The 18,338-nt window shown below is 41.0% G+C and overlaps 1 pseudogene; it reads left to right on the top strand.

Moving 5' to 3' along the window:
• Positions 1–463: 463 nt before the first annotated feature.
• The window catches only part of LOC118804577, a 29,436-nt pseudogene continuing 11,561 nt past the window's right edge, over positions 464–18,338 (top strand).

Raw genomic sequence — 18,338 nt, 5'->3', positions numbered from 1 at the left:
TATATGGATCATTTATCTTACATATCTATTTATTTTCATATCATGCATAAAGACAAACATTAAGCTAGCATCTATGAGTAATATATGGCATCCATATATTAAGGTTTTCTTATAGATATTTGCGTTACATGTATGTTAATATGTTGATATATGACTGAAATATATCTCCTATTTTTAAAAATGGTCAGTTTAAATAATTTGGCACATGTGTCACGTATATATCCATATGTAACAAATATGGAAATAAGGGAAATACATATATACTAATATATGTCATATGTTTGAAATCTATATATAGTCATATATCAGATTTCTGCCTCTCAGACATCTCCAACAACTTAATCAGGACAGATCAAATAAACTCCACCTCAAAAAAAGCCTAGAGAGAGAAGGTATTTAACTCACTTCTTAAAGTCTGAGTCTTCACACCGTGTGCTTGTGTTTACCACACGAGAAGAGAACAATGCCTGGAGTCGTGTCCACTTTGGCCAAGGATCGAGCCCAGTCTGCGGGTCTGGGCAGCAACACCAACGCCGTCAAGTACCTGAACCAAGATTTTGAGGCACTGAGGAGCAAGTGTCTGAAAAGTGAGAAGCAGTTCTGTGACCCCACTTTCCCAGCTGCCCCCGAGTCCCTGGGCCACGAGGAACTTGGACCAAACTCTCCCAAGACCAGAGGAGTGCAATGGAAAAGACCTGGAGTGAGTGCTGCTGAAGTCATATATATATATATATATATATATATATATATATATATATAGCCCTGTTTCATTAAAAACAAAATATTATATAGTCGCTGGAGGAGCAAAAAAGAAGAAAAAAATATACTTTACTTTTAGTGTTAACGTAAGTCAATGTAACAAGATTTCAATAAAATAATAAAATATATTTTAAAAAATGATGCAGGGTTTTGTTCCGGTAATCTTGCTCAGGCTGCTGTTAATTAAAAATAATGTATGTTTTGTTGACTAAACAAGCATTGGTACTATTTACTCTGGTGATCTGGCCGACTGTTGTGAAGGGTTTTTTCACCAGGGTCAGAATTCTGTCATCTAACACAGTTTTATGGCCTTCCGACACTCCTTTTGATGTTTCTGTTCCTACCAGTACGTTCTATCCTATTAAGAATGTACCAAATTGTTGATTTGGCCGTATCTAATATTTTTGCCATCTTTCTGATGGGTTTGTTTTGGTTTTTCAGCCTAATGATGGCTTGCTTCACTGGCAGCGTTCATATTCATATTGACAGTTAACAGATTTCAAATGTAAATGTCGGCTCTAAGCCTTTTTCCTGTGTACTTCTAAGTGAAACAATGAGAGGATAACACAGATCTGGCCATGGAGCAGCTGAGCAGTCAAACGTCCAGTTGAAATCAAGGGCTTTGTATGAAAATGGTTCAGTTTCTACTGATTAGGATGTAAATACAATCAAATAAAAGTTAGAGGTCATATCAATTATTTAATTTCAACTCAAATATGCTGGGATATAAAGTTAAAACAATATCTTTGTCGACGTCCAACTATTTTTGGACCTGATTGTGTCATTAATCATATGAAACTGAAAAGATAGTGATCAGATACATTTCCAAGCTTCCACACAGGCCAGTGTTAGGCATCGTCATTGAGGATTGTGTCCGAGTTGAAGCCGTTTACTGTGTTGTGCAGGAGCTGTTCTCAGACCCCAAGTTCATCATCAGTGGAGCCACGAGGACCGACATCTGCCAAGGGGCTCTGGGTAAGTAGAAAAACATACAGAGTGATTTATGTCTAAATCATCTACACTATTTTTTTGTCAAAATTAGCCGCACAATGTGGAGATTGTACATTAGCCTGGCTAGCTCTTAATATAAGTTATTTATATGCTTCACAATGGTGCTATTACAGCCACCAAGAAGGTGATTAAAATATTACAGGTATGAATAATGTGACAGATGTTCTTGTATTTGAATGGTAATGTTATTTAATGTAATGGTGATGTAACCTATAGCTAGCTAGCCAACTGTTGGGCTGTGCTTCTGAAACACACACGAGCTCCCGACACTGTGGAGAAATTTTTGGCGTCACGTCTGTAAGTAAACGTGTGAGGAAACACTGTGAGCCTTGAGTTTGGGGGGGTTGTTGGGGGGGCTTACATTATTAGCTTTTTATACCTATTTTAGTCTATCATGTTCTCGTAAATGAAACAAATCGCTTATAGTAGGATCCTGCAACAGGTGGCGAACACAAAGTAGGAAGCAGCGTCTCTGTAACTTCATAACGAGCACTTTTAATACATTTACAAAAGCCGAAATAAGGCAAAAGTTTATCACTTGCACAGTTTTACTTGCAAGGATGGCAGTGAGGAACATGTACGTTCATCCCTGCAGGTGACTGCTGGCTGATGGCGGCCATCGCCTCTCTGACTCTGAATCAAGACATTCTGGCACGAGTGATTCATCCTGAGCAGAGCTTCACAGAGGACTATGCTGGAATCTTTCACTTTAAGGTCAGATTCTCCTGTCTAACTTTTCATCTGAGGACTTGCAGAACAACAGTTGACTTTGTTTTACTGAGTCAATTTTAAAAGAAAGTCTTATAATAATAGAATGTAAGCTGTCACAAATGGACAAGACTGGATCTTTCAGCATAACAGTAAATATATATATAATATAGTGAATAAGTATAAGTAAGTAATAAGTAAAATATAGTAGTTTTAATGCTGATAGGCTTTTTTTATTAGGTGAGTTATGCTCAAAATCAAAACCAGTAACCGCTTCACCACTACAAATAATTGCACAGCTGTTGTCCAGCCAATTATGAACTATTGAAGTTGCTGATGATAGGAGAGCTTTCATCTTATTTGTGTAAACAAAAAAACACACATGTATTGTGGACTTCAGACCAAGACAAAAACACACTTCTCTGAACAAAAGCAACCCAACAATGACTGTGTTTGCATGCACTTAATAATCAGATCAGAATTTCTGCAGTTATCTGATTATTCAAATGGTCATGCAAACAGCATACTCCAATTTCTTAGATTGGATTAAGCCCTAGAATTCTGATTAAGAAATCTGATAAAGAGTAATCAGATTTCTCAGTGCATGTAAACTCTTACTCTGATTTCTATCATTTTTCTCGGCCTGTGCATGTGCAAAAACAACAAGCAGCAATGAACACAGCACCCGCAAAATGGCAACAAAACATTTTTGGAGTAAAGCTGAAACCAAGTACATGCTTGACGAAACGAAGACTCATCTAGAAGTATCATCTTCCTGATGATGTGTACTCATGACTCAACGTGTTTTTTTTTTTGTTTTTTTTTAAAGTGGCAACATTATGTTTGAGTTTTACATTACGTTTATGTCACGTTTTCTTCCGAGAGTTTATTGGCTGATTGCAGACCCGGAGTTTTCCCATTATCTGATTACCTAAGTGCAGATAAACATGTTGTGTGATATAGTGCCTGCAACTGCTCTAACATAAAGTACTAACAATGAGCTTGTCATTAGAGCCTAATGAATGTAGCAACAAATGTTAATGTTATTTAACTCTATATTAGCTAGCTTATCCTTTAACCTGTAGAGTGTGCACTTTCACGTTTCTTCTCATGAGCCAGTAGCACTTTGCCTAGACCATCACCTCACTATTTTCCCCCTTAAATATTGTGTGTGATGAATGAACGATAAATCATATAGTACAGACATAAAGAATAGAGACATTATACAAAGCGAGACATTTTAAAATTCCAGCCAGATAACATTAAATCTCATGTAGCATGTAAATCTGTAAAGATACTAAAGATAAAAATAGATTTGTTGCTGTAGTTTCTTCCAAATGTATCATCCCATAAGCATCCTGTACAATATTTTTATCATTCCCAAGACAAGAGAATGGCACTCATTTGGAGCCTACTTCTGACTGGTTACTTTTTTCACGGTAAGCATAGTCTCTAATGCAGCTAAAGACAAGTTATGGATAATAACACAGATTTAAGTACAAATAATAACCCAAGCAATGTGTAATTAACAAAGTACCACAACTACTAACTACATAAGTACATAACTAGCATAGTCTTTAGACAGGTATGAGTATTGACACAGATTTAAGTACAAACACAGAGCACACAAAAAAGTGAGAGTCGCTGGGAACGGCAGTTGGGTTTGGCGAGCAGGACAGGGGGACTCATCGGTAGGTTGCTTTGTAAAAAATAGAAATGTCAAGTCTAGCTTGAGAGCGTGAGATTGGACGAATTGCATGGGTCTTACAACCACTTTATTAGAGTTGGCAGCAATTGCAGTTAAACATTCTTAAGGGGTGGTGGTGCTGAAGCATCCTCAGCGACAACACTTGCCATATCCCTGCATTTATGCATTGCATGTTATGTTTATTCACAGAATGTTCCCCATAGTCATACCTCTGGTGTTATTAAAATTTTCTCTCCACAGCTTTGGCAATATGGGCAGTGGGTGGACGTTGTCATTGATGACAAACTGCCTACCAAAGACGGGAAACTGTTGTTCGTTCATTCAGCTGACCGAAATGAGTTCTGGAGTGCGCTGCTGGAGAAGGCCTACGCTAAGTGAGTGTGTGTATGTTCTCATTTTGACAAAACATGAGATGTCATGTGTAGAACCTGTGTCTTACCTTTTGGTCAGAGTTTCTTATGCTTAGTCCGAGGACCTATCAATGACGTTTTTTTTAGACGGAATGTGGTTGTGATGTATGGTTGTGTGTTTAAAAACAGGCTAATATCACAGAGTGTATGCCTGGCAGGAATATTCCAAGGTGGAATCTTCACTGTCAGCTTGAGTCCTTTGTTTATAATCGCGGCAGCAGTAGACTTACATCACACGGTATCAGTTGGTATCGGATGGTGGTATCAGTGCCTTTTTATGAAGATTAAATGTATGTGATTAAAGATTAAATGAGTAAACGAGCATGGCATTTGGCCAATACCCGATACCAGAATCGGTATCAATGCATCCGTAGTTTAGTCCAAAGGAAAGGCTACTGCAGCCAGCTAAATATTCCCGCACTCCAGACACAAAGCTCCACTGGCAGAGGGTCTCTGGTGAAGAGATGCAGACAGTACAAACACAGCTACTACACATAGCAGTACGTTCCTAACAAATGGATGACTGTTTGACAAAACTCTGAGAATTTTAAGGCTGACCCCAGCTTCACACTGGAGTTCACACTGGATGTACTTTTTTATGGCTGAGGCAAAAATGGTGAAGTAGCATTTTTCTGTGCTGACCAGTCAGATCAAAGGTAAGTCATGTAATGGAGGCTGGATTAGTGTTTGCAGTGGATCTAAATCATGAAATAAACAAAAAGCAGCTTTTTTGCAGTTTACCTTGTTTTTTTTCGGTCATTTTTTTTTATCTATACTTACTGTTATATTAGCTTTATAGCACAGCTGGGGTGTCTTCAGCGCAGGGCTTGAATTTCAGGTATGTTATCGACAATTAGCAAGCAAGAGGTTTGGCCGTAGTGTGAACCCCCTATTATTCCTTTCTTCTGTCAGATGGCAGTTTGACTGAGTTGGTGTCTCTCATTGCTCTTCAGGGTGAACGGCAGCTATGAGGCTCTTTCTGGAGGTTTGGCTACTGAAGGGTTTGAGGATTTTACTGGAGGCATTGGAGAATACTATGAGCTCAAGGACGCTCCTTCAAACCTGTTTAATATCATAAAGCGGGCCCTGAGCTGGGGTTCTCTGCTGAGCACATCTATAGATGTGAGTATGCTGTAAATGTATATCTGATAAGCAGGTTTAATCAGTTCAGAACAAGGCTAAAGAAATATTGATATAAAAATAGTGTCACTTCTGAAACAAAAATGTATAACAGTCCGATGTGTTGCATTTCTGAACAGGGCCGTGAAAAAGAGGCTGTGACCAAAGAGCAGCTGGTCAAGACACATGCCTACTCCATCACAGCAGCAGAGGAGGTCAGACGCAACTCAAGCTGTTAAAATGCACCTTTCACACTGTATTTCTGTGTATATCTGCTCATATATGTTTTTTGCAGCTCTAATAGCTTCCACTCTTCTGGGAAGCTTTCTACAAGATTTTGAAGTGTGTCTGTGGGAATTCTTGCCCACTCATCCAGAAGAGCATTTGTGAGGTCAGACACTGATGTTGGACGAGAGGGTGTGGCTCACAATCTCTGTTCTAGTTCACCCTAAAGGTGTTTGATGAGGTTGAGGTCAGGGCTCTGTGAGGGCCAGTCAAGTTCTTCCACACCAAACTCATCCACCCATGAGTTTATGGAGCTGCTTTGTGCTCTGGGGCTCAGTAATGCTAGAACAGAAAAAGTTCTTCCCCAAACTGTTCCCACAGAGTTGGAAGCATATAATTGCCCAGAATGTCTTGGTGCTGAAGCATTAAGATTCCCTTCACTGGAACTAAGGGTTCTAGACCAGCCCCTGAAAAACAACCCCATAGCATCATCCCTCCTCCACCAAACTTTACAGTTGGCACAGTGCAGTCAGGCAGGTAACGTTCTCCTGGCATTCGCCAAACCCAGACTCGTCTATCAGACTGACAGATAGAGAAGTGTGATTCGTCATTGGGTGCAGCTGCTCAGCCATGGAAACCCATTTTGTGAAGCTCCTAATGTGCAGTTCTTTTGCTGATGTTGCGTCCAGAGGCAATTTGGAACTCTTTAGTGAGTCATTCAACAGAGGATAGACACTGTGTGCTTCAGCACTCAGCAGCTTCACTCTGTGAGTTTGTGTGGTCTACTGCTTCGTGGCTGAGCTGTTGTTTCTTCTAGATGCTTCCATTTCACAATAAAAGTACTTACAGTTTTCTGGGGCAGGTCTAGCAGGACAGACATTTTACAAACTGACTTGTGGCAGAGGCGGCCTCCTATGTGACATTTAAATTCACGGAGCTCATCAGAACGACCCTCTACTGCCAGTGTTTTGCCAGTATTTTGACTATGTGCTTAATTTAATCCACCAATTAGCAATGGAAGTTAATAATAATTAACTCCTAATTAATAATTAGGAGGTGTGTCCCAATACTTTTGTGTGTGTATACATCTACACATGCATTTTTAGAAATGTTTTGGCTTTCATCACTTTATTTAGGTTAATGCTGGTGGAAGAAAGGTGCAACTGGTGCGTCTCAGGAACCCCTGGGGACAAACGGAATGGAATGGTGCTTGGAGTGATAAGTAAGTGTACTGATCTGTAAAATATTCATAATGAGAATAATGATATAATTGAGTCAGATTCTGTATTATATCCCTCAGTTCCAAGGAGTGGGACCAGGTCCTGCCTCATGAGAAGGCCAAACTCAATTACTCCGCAGAGGATGGAGAGTTCTGGTGGGTTGATTCTAAGATTCTCAGGTGCTGTCTCTTTCAGCACATTAAATATGTTGGGTTCTCTCTCTTTCTGCCTGTCATTCCCATTCTTTTTTGCTTTTCTGTTTGCTTGTCTCTCTTTATCTCCCTTCCAGGATGGCGTATTCAGACTTTAAGGACCGCTACTCAGATGTGGAGATCTGTAACCTGACTCCAGATGCTTCAAGTAGTGGTCAAGTTGGCCAGTGGGCCCTTCAGCAGTTTGAAGGCAGCTGGAAGGTTGGCTCGACTGCGGGTGGCTGCGATAATTATGAAGGTACCTTTATATGAAGCTGAATAATCAGTACCTCCTGGGGTAAAACTGAGGGGAAGCCTCTAGCACTTGAGCATGTGTCCCTCAGGTCAGGGCTTCAGCTTGTAACATGAAAAAAGTACAGTGTAAGGGTAGATATGATTATTTTATAGATCACAGTCATGCACTTTGCAAAACACAGTACTTGACAAGAAATTAAAAATAGAAGAGAGGTAGAATAGGAGACAGGATATACATGGTGAATGGTGTGTATTGTTTATTTTTCCTCAAACATTTGGGTTCACGATAACTGGAGGGAAATCACTGGGGTCAAAAAACTGGTAGCCAGGCTGTTCAATTCCTTTCCTAGAGGCCAGTTGTCCAGCACAGCTCAGTGATTGCCCTGCTCAAGGACACCAGGTTTAACTCATCTGTTAATTGTCAGATTTAGTAGGTGTGTTTGAGCAGGACAATCACAGACTATGCTGGACACTGGCCTTCCAAGACTGGAATTGAAGTACCCTGCAATACAGGCATACCTATGTTTGTAATTCAGCAGAGGAGCAGTTAATTAACTCGGCTTAGTTAAACCAGAAGCAAAACTTTGCAAAGGAAAAGTGCACAGAAAAAGCTGTTAATGCAAACAAAGGTTAACAAGACACAAGTGAGGAGAAGCACGGCTCCCAAAGAGAGGACAGGGCAGAGCTCAGAACACTGACTGCCTCAGGAGATGCCGGCAGGACATCTGGAGGTGAGGCCAAGTCAACAACAGGGTCAGAAGCTGGGTCAGTGACTAGACCAGAAACAGAAACGCAAACAAAAGCAGGGCAAGAGACTAACAAAGAGCAGAAAGTATGACAGACTAGATACAGGGGGTGGATTGGCTTGCTGAGTAGAGACAGGATGAGAGAAAGGGGCCATCTTAGTTACAGAGACGAGCTCAGTGAAATTAATGGGCACAGACAAACTAGCCACAGTTTCTATGGTTTCTATCTGACTGATCGAGGTGGGTAATCCTGTAAATAATCAGTTAAATAGAAGAATAATAACGCCTGTAAACGCCTGTATCTGATTACATTCCCTATCGGAAAGTTTACGAACATTGTGCATGTTCACTGCATCATAGCGAAAGTTTATAACGTTCAACATGGCGGAGCAGAAACTGGTCTGCAGAGGAGACGAAGTTTATGCTCTGATCTTTAAAAGACGGCGGTGGGACGGACGTCCAACTTATGTGTCTCAGAACACGACGTCTTCCTCTCGGCCTTCTTTAATAAGGACATGTGAAGGACGTTTTCCTGAGTCTGACATCATTTTAAAGTAATTAAAAACACAAGCACTGCTCACTGCTGCTCATCTCACTCTGACTGGACTCACGTGATGCTTGTTGATTACTTGTAGTGAGCATTTAAAGCAGAGATTTTCCGTTAGATTGTTGAGTAGAGTGAGCATAAACACCTCACTCTTAATCTGTAATCAGAATGTATTCAATCAGATTGGCTAAAATCTGTGCGTGTAAACACAGCCAGTGAGTAGGGAGTTGTAAATCATTTCTGGTGTTGATTCAGTAGCCAAGAAAGAAAGGTTGAAAGTTGAAAAATGAACTGAATCGCAAACCCAGTCAGCCAGGATGAGTGGGGCTGATCAGGAACCAGGGGCCTTGAAGCTGAACAGGCAACAAGGAAGGGAGAAGAATAGTAAACCGAATCGGATGCTGAACATGCTGAACATGCTGAACTGACATAGGGGGGAGAAGCAGCAGTAGAGTCAGGAGCCATGTCAGGCACAGGAGCAAGACTAGTGACTAGGATCAAAGTAAGAAGTGTATTTGTGACTGGGTTCATTCCAGGCAGGAGCAGTAATCGAGCAAGAACTCAGAGACCAGAGCCGGAGACCAGTCATAAGTCTGGGGTGAAAGCAGGGGCAGGGTCAGGGCAGTAGGACAAGCTCTGTCAGGAACAGAGATATGGAGGCAGTTGCTGAGACTGACACAGGCAATATGGACATGAAGAGAGGTTGGATGTGAGGTTCGCTACACAAGTGGCCTTGGGGAGGAAACCTGAATTGTCAAGGGTTTCCAGAGAAGGATTTTCCCACATCGGGGACAAACTGATGCAAATCAGAAGCTATAAGCACCTCTGTGGTCTTATTAGCTTTGGCACTTAGTAGCTGCTTGAACCCTGTGTGGAGAATTAGCTGCTGCGACTCATGTTTTCTTCTCACTTCAGTAACTCATTTGAGGTATTAGCGCGGGTATTTGATACTTGCACACCGTCAAATAAAGACAAAAGAGGTGGTTATAATGGGAGCTACAGGTATAAAGTATTACTTCATAAGTAGTTTCCTATGACTAAATGACCAGATGTTTGCGTAACACTTGGGTTTGTAGAAAATAAATCTTGCTTGTCCCACGGTTTTTGCTGTTTGGATGTGAGAGTTTTCTCACTGAAGAGACAAGTAAAAATTTTATTCCAGATGCTCCCCCTGATAAACTTATCTAGTGTAAATAGGGCTAATGATGGGAGGGTGTAAGGTTTCAAGCAGAGTCAGACACTCGCAGATGTAACTTACAGAAAGGGCTTTACTGATAGGAACAAGGTTCAAAGTCGTCGTTAAAAACCAGGCAGTGTTCAGATCCAGAAGGCACAAGAAATACACACAGACATACATCAGACAATGCATCAAATCCAAAAAGGGAAAGGCAGAAGCGTGGTCGAAGGTGCAGGCAATTGGTCAAAATCCAAGATCAGAATCAGTGCAAACAAATCCAAAGGGCAGAGTAAAAAGGGCAGAGTCGAGAAAACGAAAGGCAAAAATCATACACAGAATACACAACAAAAGAAAACCGCTCAGTAGGTCACAATAGTGGATACAATACCTTGCAACTTTACTAAGCTAAAGCCCGGGCTTATATACTAAACTAACTGTGTCATATGACAACTAACACAGGTGATTCACATCAATACTCCGGAGATCTAGCGTGCTGATAGGAGCGCGGAGTCATGTGAGAAGTCATGTGATTCCTCAGAGGTTCTTGGGAAATTGAGTCCGTCTCAGTGTTATTGCCTACGGGAAGCTCGGAAGTCATGTGATCTCCCAGAGGATTCTGGGAGATTGAGTCCGAATCCACAAGGAAGTTTGGTGGATGCATGACAGAGGGCATAATTATGGCAGAGCCAGGACAAGTTCCAGCTGGAAAGCACCAAAACATATTATAGATTACGAGACACTTAACAGTCCCACAACAGGGAAATTTCACCTCCGCAATCTAACCCATCCGTGCAGTGAAACACCACGTATACACTAGTGAAGACACACACACTGGGGGGCAGTGAGCACACACGCCCGGAGCAGTGGGCAGCCCTATCCACAATGCCCAGGGTGGACTTGGGGGTTAGGTGCCTTGCTCAAGGGCACCTTAATCACAGACTGTCGGCTCAGAGGATCAAACCGGCGACCTTCCGGTCGCCTCGGCTGGTTCCCTAACCTCCAGCCCACGACTGCCCCAAGTATGTTACTGATCACTCCATAACTTGAAAAATACTCATATATACTGATACACACTGTTTTTGTGTTTGTCTTATCTCTTTGTCAGACACATTCTGGATAAACCCGCAGTATAAAATCACCCTGTTGGAGGAGGATGATGATCCAGAAGATGATGAAAAAGCCTGCAGCTTCCTGGTGGCTCTGATGCAGAAGGACCGTCGACGCTGCCTCAAGGACATGCACGCCATTGGCTTCAGCATCTACAAGGTAAGGAGTCAGAATGGGCCATGGAACATGTTATCTTCAATGCAGATGTTGGAGTGGCTGAAGATCTGCACCAAATTTCTGTTCCTTTATTAATGTAGTTCTTTCTGTATAATTGTGAGTAATAGTAATACAGAAAACATTGCTAGTCTAACTTAGCCGACAAATGTTCATATAGCCACAGTATTATACTTCAGCAATTGCTAACAGTATTTGGCTGATTGCATTACCCACTAAGACTTACCACTGCGATTACTGTAACTTTAATATAACTTTACCTCTGTAAACTGGTATCCAACAGATTCAGTCTGACTTCTGCCAGAAAATAAAAGCTTACAATGTGAAATGCCCTTAACTCCTTTTGGATTATTGTTAAGAATCTGGTTCTGATTAATTATCAAGTCCTGTATATCTAGCATTATTGAGATATTTTCAATTTTTGCAATAAATTTCACACTAAGCTTTCTAGATGCATTATTTTTAAATTAGCATTTTTACACACATTTGACACATATTTAGCTCTGACTGCTTTTTTGTCTTTCTCTATTTTTCAGGTCCCTGAGGAGGTAACCATCCAGTTCTGTCTGTGCTGAATTCAAATTACATATGGTGGGAAATAAAAGTTAGTTTTGGCTTCAGAAGTTTGGGGGTCACCTAATATGAAGAAGTATAGTTTGTGTTCTGCTGGCAGCCTCCAGGATTGTTAGCGTGTGCACATACAATGTTCAATAGGTAAAGCCTACCTCTACCTAAACTCAATAATTTTAGCAGGTACCAAATAAATTCACTTGGCAGGTGAACAATTACAGACTGTAGCCACTCTGTTGCTATGCACAACTTGTCTGCCACTACTCTGTTCATCACTAGCTAGCTACCACTGTAGGCACACAGCTGAGAGATATTATTTGGGTAGTGGATCATTCTCAGTACAGCAGCGACACTGTGTGGAGCGGGCGTTTTCGCATGTCAGTGTCACTGCTGGTTTGACAGTGGTCAACCATCCAAAAATAGCTGCCAAAAGCAGAAACGAGTGCAGATTTGACTGTCCTGTCCTACAAAGTACCCCCTTAATGTAGCTGGTCGTCATATTTGGGAAATACTATATCACAGTTCAGACAACAAGGCGATTCTGGTTGCTCAAAAAAGGCGATGCAAGAAGCTACGCTAACCTAGTAGCTAACGTTAGCATATGTGTTTAGCAGTTCTCTCTCCAACCAATCAGTCCCAACTTTTGGTATCGGCTGAGCTCGCTTGCAAGCTCGATAGAGGTGATACCAAAAATAGTACCCAGTAGCAGGTACCAGATTTGTCTAGTGCATGCACATCAAACTGAGGACCTTCTGGTGCAGCGCAGAGATCAGCATTTATCCTCATCTGACACTCTGAATTCAGTTCATGAAGACCTTCCTAATTAGCTGAATATGGTGTGTTTAATGAGGCAGTGTGCTGAAGTCTGCAGTGCTTTGGCCTGCAAGGACTGAAGCCTGACACGTGGTCTAGTGGAAAACCAAAAAAGGCAAGTAGAGTTAAGTTGAGTCGAGCTGAGTTGAGTCGAGCCGGTACCATGCAATGAAAAAGCGGCTATAGGTGGAGTTTGGGGTCAAGCAGGAAACGCACTGTACCCCCTGCTGGCCAGAGCTTAAACTATCCATAGTGTTCAAATTACAAAGGTTTAAAAGAATAAAATGTAAAATTAACAAAATGTAGCCTTGTTACAGATGGTTGAGTTGTGTAGAGTGATTATTTTCATAAAACACTGGCTGCTTGAGCAATAATATTTCAGTATATAAGGTGGCTTCTACCGTACTAGGCAAGCTGTGTTTTGAATTTTCAGGGAGGTAGTTATTTACTGTATCCAAGGTGTGAAATGCAAGGAACCTGAAAATAAACTTATTATGATGTTATGCTGTCCGTTAGGGAAAAACAGACACTCAAATACAAATTGTTACAATTTGTACAGTAGCTCATTGTTAAGCTGCTTCACCCACAATTGATGAGTTTCTGTCTTTGGTCATCTTAACTAAACAGAGATGCAGCACTGGTCTGCCCCAGGGTGGCGCTGTTGCAAGTTGGTTCTATTTTACTGTTACTGCTAAAAATATTGAAGGGACTAATAATAAAAATCAGGTATTTTACATATTCCACTCAAATTTACACACATTCCTACCAGAAGTTAGTTTGATCATACAGATATGAAACTAGTAAGTAAAAAAACTGTTTGTGAATTTTGCGTGTGCTTATTTTCCGATCAGATTTGGCCATGCACAGCTTTGACGAATAAAGCCTCACTGTACAGCACAGGGAAAACAGACACATACAGTACACCCTACTGCCAGTGTATTTTTTTAGTTTTATAATTACAATTACTATTACAAACATTACGGCGAGGCACATACCCACACAAACAACACAGCTTACACGTTGAACAAACCCTGGTTTGTGTTTATGTGCCATAGTTACGCGGTTCCCAGAACATGCGCCTGAAGAAGGATTTTTTCCTGCGCCACTCTTCCTGTGCCTGCACTAAGACCTTCACCAACCGGCGGGAAGTGAGCGCACGTTTCCGCCTGCCTCCAGGAGATTACCTCATCATTCCCTCCACCTTCGAACCCAACAAGGAGGCCGACTTCATTCTCAGAGTCTTCACTGAGAAACAGTCCAAGACACAGTGAGTGACTTTTATTTATACATTTAGATATACTTTCAACATTCACAGTTATGCTTATTTCCAGTTGTTTTCAATGTAAGAGACACATTTGGCACGTTTGGGGATTCGCGCCTTGTGTTGCTGTCTTTTTTGTGGAACGAACTGGATGCCCAGAGTTGAAAACTTGAATCGGTCAAGTGGCCTACATCGCAATTTCCGGTATTCCAGTTCCAGTGTCAGCTATGAGCTACATATTGACACTGTTGTAGTGAAAACTGGTATTTCCAAAATGTAAATTAAAGATGCACTATGTAAGATTTTGTGTTAAAACTGAAAGAAGTAGCATTATTGAGTCAGGAGGACAAACACGCTAAAATATGATGTGCCTTTTAAAGCCTGATTTAGTCATTTAAAAGTCAAAGGTGTCTTTTCTTGGGAATTTTTCAGACCATGTCATATGTCTTTACATATTAACGTCACGCACACAGGCTCAAATACATAATCATCATTATACTGATGAAGATATGATGACAATAGTAGATCATTTCCATAAATCATCGGAAGACATGTTCTTCACCAAGTTTTGACTGAGTTCTTCCTCGAATACTCTTTCAATGCACTAACAATCATCAGATTCATCCCCTCAGCGACGGGGTCTGATGCATGCAATTACAGATTTCCACCAGAGAGGTCTCCAAATCCCCAAATTGAGTGTAGTTTGAACGTAATAAGATTTTTATCTTATCCATTTGTCATGAAATGTTCATGCAATCTAAAGAGCAGCAAGTATTTTCAAATGCAAAAAAATGAAAAATGAACAAAAAATGCAGTCGCAAGGTTTTGATATGACAGCAGCGATATATTAGCTTACCTTTGTAAACTTACCTACTAAATCAGGGTTCAGTCTTATCTACAAAGGGGAAATGAGGCTACAGTCCTTTGTGGGTCTGTAAAATTGTGTAAAAATTGGTGACCCTTTTTTTATTAAACAATAGGGAAATATAATCCTCTTTTTACTTTCTCATATATTTTAGAGAGCTGGGCAACGATGTGTCAATCACGCCACCGAATGAAGAGGTAAGGGCTTACATAGCAGGTGAAATTACTTTCATTTTTCAGGTGTTCAGGCCGTCGTTCCTGTGTAGTCTCCCATCAGGCTTTCATGGAGTGTTTGTGATGCCTGTTCTTAACCCTTATATACAGTGTAGGTGTATTCCCGTTTCTGCATGCATATCAAGGCCTCCTTCACAAGAACATTTTGGAGACCATGGCTTTTGAACTTTATGTTGGTAACAATCTGGAGGGTCCTTTTCTCCTTTGGCCTGGTAGAACACAAGGTTGATTATTTCTTAAATAATCTGAATCACAATACACGTTACCACTTCGCATCAGTCTTCTTCGAAGGAGTTCGAGCCCAGAGAAGTCAGCGGCGTTTCTAGACATTGTTGATATATGACTTCCGCTGTGCAATGATGCAGTGATGAACAGTTCTTATTGACATAGGATTGTCAAAGTATTCCCAAGCCTATGTGGTGATATTCAACCCAGAATCATGCTGGTTTTTGATGCAGTGCCATCTGAGAGGTCGAAGGTCATGGGCATTCAGTTGTGGTTTTCTGCCTTGCCCTTTACACACAGAGATTTCTCCGGATTCTCTGAATCTGTTGTTGTTATGCACTGTAAAGGAGGAAATACCTAAAATCTTTGAAATCCCAGGCTGAGGAATGTTATTTTTCAACTGTTGGATTTTTTTCTGGTGCATTTTTGGTAAAGTGATGATCCTTGACCATCCTCACTCATAAAGGACTAGGCCTTTCCTGGATGCTCCTTTTATATCCAAGCATGATTGCATCACCTGTTTAAGATGCTTTTTGAACATTTCTCAATATTCCTAGTCTTAAACTGCCTGCGTCCTGACTTTTTTTGGAACATGCTATGAAGTTCAGTAATTGTTAAAGTAAAATGTACAGCACAGAGTTTCAATGTCCTTTATTATTTCACATAGTTTATTTATTTAAAAGCACTTTATCGCAAACATTTTAATAGCTATATGCTACAATTGTGTCTTTACAAATCTGTAAAACTGTAAAAGCAGACTAGCCAAGACAGCTCTGCAGTACAACAAACAACATTTTTCAACACATTTATTAGACAGATACCTAAATATACTTGGGAATATGGTCTAATTCAAAACACTGCTGACGGGAGCTTTCATTTTTTTTTTACCATTGGTCCTTTCCGAATAAATGTGCTGTCCTGAGAGCATTTTAATGTTTTGTGCCTTTCTTTTATTAAATATCGTAGAGAGAGATTATAGACGACATTGACACCACAATCAGAAACCTGTTCGGGGAACTTTCTGGAGAGGTAAGAGTTTTTCTAATCTGTTTTATTGGTGTGACTCATCTCTGTCCTTGCTGCAGTTAACTCTCTCTCTCTCTAGGATAAGGAAGTATCAGCGGAAAAGTTAAAAGTCTTCCTGAACATGTTAATGCCCGAATGTAAGCCAACATGATATCTCTATTATCAGTAGACTTCACTTTGTTCTAGTGGTGCTGTCAGACAGTGTGTGAGTGTGGAACCCTGTTCTGTGTTTTTCAGTGAGTGATTTAAAGACAGACGGTTTCAGTTTGGAGGCGTGCAAGAGCATCGTGGATCTCCTGGACGTATCCTTCCACACCCACTCAACCAACCAATCATCTCACACTATGACAACTCTGACTTTGAAGAGGCTGTCCGCTTATTTAATAAACCATGTTTAGCTGTTAACTATAGGGGCCTGTGTGAATCTATTATTGACAATTAGAGGACAATGTTGCTCATTTATCTCATGAGATTCTTCCACTTTAAGTTTCTTCTGATGGATGCGAGTTAGGCAGAGCTGTGCTGGAAAAAGCTTATGTCAAGTTTGTCCTCAGAACAATCAGATTTAGGACTCCCTACTTGCCACACCCCCTGCTCCACGCAAACCAAAGTCTTTTTAAGCCCAGTCCCAAATGGTGCGCTAAGTCATGCAGTCCTCCTCAAAGGCTGCACTTTGGTGTCGTCAACATCATGAAGACTTAATAGGGCAAGAGATGTTGAACATGCTTGTTTTAAACATGTGCATTTGGGACAGTTGTGGTCTGTCCTATCCGCCATGTTGCCCAGACAGTTGTATCGACGCAGTTTTTGCCGAAGGCCACAGTAAGGGCACATAGATGGTGCTTATGAGCATCCTTTTGAATGCCAAAATAAAAAATGGGACACCCTACAACAGTAGTCACCAACCTTGGGCATGGAGATCTGCCTGCCTTCAGAGTCTAGTTCTAACCATAATATGCCACACATACACCAGCTTATATACCTCTTCTGAAGCCCTTAATTGGCTGGAGCAGATGCCTTCGTGTTGGGTAAACAGGAAGAGGAATGTTAGATGCAAGCTGGGACAAAACTCTGCAAGAAAGTAGATCTTCAGGAGGAGGGTTGGTGACCACTGCCCTACAGCCTTGCAGTCCAAGCGAGCACTCAGAATTGTGAAATGCAGGACTGCAAGTGTGCCATTTGAGACTGGGCTTCAGTTGAGCCTCAGTGACCACATACCTCTCAGGTTCAGAACATTTCAGTTTGTGGGGTTTTACAGTCTCCTCAGTCGGTCACCAAACGACTGCAAGATGTTGTGATGAATGGCCTAATAAGTTTGGTCCAAAATCACTTTTTAGAAATTTAAGGAAAAGTTCCTTCTCCTGTAAAGCTCCAATTTTGGAGATACAAGCTTTTGTCTGACAGTGGTTTTTATTTTTCTGTAACACATGAGATTTTAAAGGTTTAGCATGAGACCTGTGCCCAGTCTGAGTGTCTCACAGCCAATGCTTGAGACTGGAGAGAACTAGCTAGCTAGCATTTTGGGTTGTAGACTATACCATTTCAAATTTTGTTTTATTTCTCCTTCCCTTTATTAATTTTGTCAAGACATTATCTTCTTGGTGGCATCCAAAGCGTCTCAAACTGAGGGAAAATTCCATTCCTTTAATGATTTGTTACTTATGATAGCCTTCAAACAACACTACCATAATTAGCCAAATTTACCAAATGCCAGCAGTCCTACTTGTGTCAGCTTTGTCATTCCTGTCTGAACATAACTTTTTCGTGCAATCGAAGACACAAATAGACCAAACTCTTGGTGAAATCTTACATTACTTTCACAATTTGTCACCTATGATAGCCACTTTGCCTCAGTACTATAATTCTGCCTAATGCTAACAACAGATCCTATTTCTGCTAGTCATTAAAAAAGCTACAAAAACGTTGGGCCTCAGGTTATACTGCAGTGTCTGCTGCCATAGGGTTGTTTCTGTCGACATGGTCAAGCA

This window comes from Colossoma macropomum, unplaced genomic scaffold, assembly GCF_904425465.1.
Source record: "Colossoma macropomum unplaced genomic scaffold, Colossoma_macropomum, whole genome shotgun sequence".
NCBI classification, from domain to species: Eukaryota; Metazoa; Chordata; class Actinopteri; order Characiformes; family Serrasalmidae; genus Colossoma; species Colossoma macropomum.
Note: the sequence above shows the minus strand (reverse complement) of the source record. Positions and strands in the feature narration are given on the sequence as shown.